Below are 3,504 nucleotides of genomic sequence, written 5' to 3'. Positions count from 1 at the left end.
TAAACTCTTTTCTTGGTTGAAATATTCTGACAGAGTGGGTTATAATCCAGAAATAAATTATGTAAAATTGTACTCCCTTCTGACATATTTATACTTAGTACTGCTGAATCATGAGAGCTAAGACCACAAGACAATAAAAATTGGCACACTGGTTTAGGCCGATGGTATATCCAACCCAGGAATTTAGTCTTTGTCCCTGGTACCAAGGAGCATTTTATGTGAGAAAATAAAACCCTCTATGTCACTGATCTTAAAATTTCTGTACTTCTATGGATCCATGATTTTAGCTATATGAGTATCTCCTATCTATGGATCAAAGTCTTATCCATGATTTTATCTATATGAGTATCTCCTATCTACGGATCAAAGTCCATCTCTTCTCACTGAATGATATTTCTTGCTAATGCTTTCCTATATATTCTCCACTGGGAGTCTACTCAGTGTGCTATAGACTTTCTTCTATGTGGGTACCAACAAAGCACAAGGACTCTATTATACTTTTCTCGTGTTATATGACTAGTTAACATCTATATCAGACCAGAACAAAAGATGATTTGTGATTGAGTTGAATTAGACTACCCCATCTTAATGGCATTGTCTATGAAGGTACTAACCGCAATTCATAATCGAAATTAGAAATAAAGTATATATTTTGGTTCTCCTCAGTTGAGTTCAATTCAATGTAACCACTGTAGATGACAAATATAGTCAAATGTTCTGTCAACAGAATTGCAAGTTTAATTGTAATCATCGAAATGAGGAGTCAAGAAAGAAGAAAGTCTATTTCTTAGATTCGAGCCTAATTAAATATCTTGAAATTCATCAGAAAAATAATTTCGTGATTTTCCTATCAAAGCTAATTTCAAGTTGAGTTAAATAGAAAGCACAACTGAGCTATATCATATATTTGCTAAGCCAAATTTCAAAATATCATGGAATTATAAAAATACAGCAAAATTTAGAGACTAATGGAATTAGCATCACCTGATATCCATATAAGATATTACAAATTTTCTTCATTTTGATCCAGGCTCCAAAGAAATGGACCTAAAAAATGTAAAATATTAATTGAATTGTTGAAGAAATGACATAGTCATTTTTAAAAAAGTGAATGGAGTGAATATAGATACATATAAATTTGTTGTAGTAGATAAAATACACATCACAGAATTTGAGAGCTGGAAGGAATGTCAGAGCTATCTAGTACAACTATTACATAAAAGGAATTTCCAACTTAAGATTTCAGACAAATGGTTATCTAGCCTCTTTGCTTAAAGACCTCCAGTGAGATGAACCCACTACCTGTCCAGGTAGTCTGTTTTATTTTTAGGCAGATTTAATTGTAAGAAATTTTTCCTTTATCAAGTTTAAATTTGCCTTTTTTTCCAACTTCCCCCCATTGCTTTTAATTCTGTTCTCTGCGACCAAGCATAACCATTCTAATCTTTCTTCCATGTGATAGCTAGCCATTCAAATAAGAGTGATGATAAATGTATAATAATGATTAGTTTTCTTTTTCCTTTACAGAGTCTGTATCTGTCCATATAACCAATGAATTGACACAACCAAAACAGATTTATAGAAAACCATTTGCCAGTTATTTAGTCTGAGTGAACATAAAGCTACACTATTCACTTCAGGGAACATTTTTGGGGAAACTCCTCCAAAACATCCTGATACCTCACCCAAACTTAACTCAAAACTCAGTATATAACAGCTGCTATTTGAAATCTGCTGCTTTAAACCAGCTGCTCGATTGGGGGGGGTGGAATGGGGAATTGATTATGTCAACTCCCTGGCATCACACAGTCAACTGAATGTTGCCAGTGTCTAGTTATGCTAGCTCAGTTTGTTAGGCCATGGTGCTGATGAGGCCAAGGTCACAGCTTTTGCCTTTTTGTGGAGCAATGCTTTTCACCAAGAAGTGCTTTGGTTTCATAGTAAAATATACTGTATTGCACTCTGCTTAGTCCTGTAGCAAATGTATGCATGATGGTGACCAAGGGAAAGAGTATGAATGGAACAATGCAAGCCCATCTCCACTACTAGGAAAATAACTCAAGGAATAGGTAGGTTCTGCTGTCAGTAGGTTAGTAGTATCACCTATGGAGGAGAGAGCTTTGAAGTCTGCAGTCCAATGAATCCTCTAGGGTGAAACATATCAGCAGGGTTGGGACAAGGAATGAAGAACACTGTGCATTATCTAAATGAGACTACAGGGAGAACTTAGGTAGGAAGAACACAATTACCTAAGTTGGAATTAGTCCAAGAATCCAAAGCTTTTAATAGTAGAGATTTCACTGGTTAAAGGATACTTAAACCTTCATCTTTATGTCCAAGAAGGAAAGGAAAAGGAAGATTTTGTTGAATGGATTTTATCTCTCACTATGATTTTAGTATTGTAAAAATTTAAATTTAGTGAAGATGTTGATGTAACAGTTTAGATTTAGCAGTTGGTTAAAAACAGCAGATTTCTAATAGCAGCTGTTACGTATTGAATTTGAAGTTTACTTTGGGTTAGGTATCAGGGTGTTTGGGGGCAGTTTCCTGAAAATGTTCCTTGAAGTGAATGTCTGGTGATTAGTTTTTAAGAACATTCAATTTGGCAAGCATTTATCAAGCATCTGCTATGTGTCTAGCACTGTGTTAGATAAAGGGAAGGCAAAGACAAAAAATGAAAGTAGTCCTTGACCTCAAGGGAAAAATATGTACAGAATAATTATGGGGAGATAGGGGAGACAATGGGAACAACTGATAGGATCAGGAATGGCCAGTTTCCTGTGGGAGGTGACATTAAAGTTGAGCCTTGAAGGGAGCTAGCAATTCCAAGAGGTAGAGTTGAAGAGTGACAACTTTCCAGGCATGGGATACAAGTCTATGCAAAGGCATGAATGGAATGTTATGTACAGGGAAGAGCAAATCAGTCAGTTTGCTTGGAATACAAGGGATTGATGAAAGGGACTAATATGAAATGTCTTGTAAGATAAGTTGGAACCAGATTATGATAGGTCTTAAATTTCAAGCAAAGCCTTATCCTAGAGGCAATAGGGAACCAGTGAAGATTTTCAGCAACGGAGTGACATGGCCGGATGTGCTTTAGGAATATCAGTTTGATAGTAATGTGGTGTATAGGTTTAAGAAGGGAGAGAATAGGGACAATGACACCAATTAGAAACCTATTGTAATAGCCCAAATGAGAAGTGATGAGGGCCTGAATTAGAGTAATGGACATATGAATGGAGAATTGCTAATTTGCTTGTCTACTCACATAGTAACTCTCTCAAGACAGTAGTATTCTTTTTCTGTCAAATGCTTTTTAGTGTTGGTCGGCAAAGATCATGTTAGTTTAGGCTTTTTGAAAAAAAAAATATGAACGCTATGGAAATCGAAGCAAGTGGCTTCAATCATCATCAGACCACTACAGTAATCTGTTCATAATCTAATGGGGGAGAGAGGAGTGGTTTGGAGAAGGAAAAAATACATTAGGGTTAGTACCTTTTTCCT

This window comes from Vombatus ursinus, unplaced genomic scaffold (assembly GCF_900497805.2).
Source record: "Vombatus ursinus unplaced genomic scaffold, bare-nosed wombat genome assembly UNPS02014798.1, whole genome shotgun sequence".
Lineage (NCBI taxonomy): Eukaryota > Metazoa > Chordata > Mammalia > Diprotodontia > Vombatidae > Vombatus > Vombatus ursinus.
The sequence above is the reverse complement of the archived record's forward strand: the minus strand, read 5'-3'. Positions refer to the sequence as shown.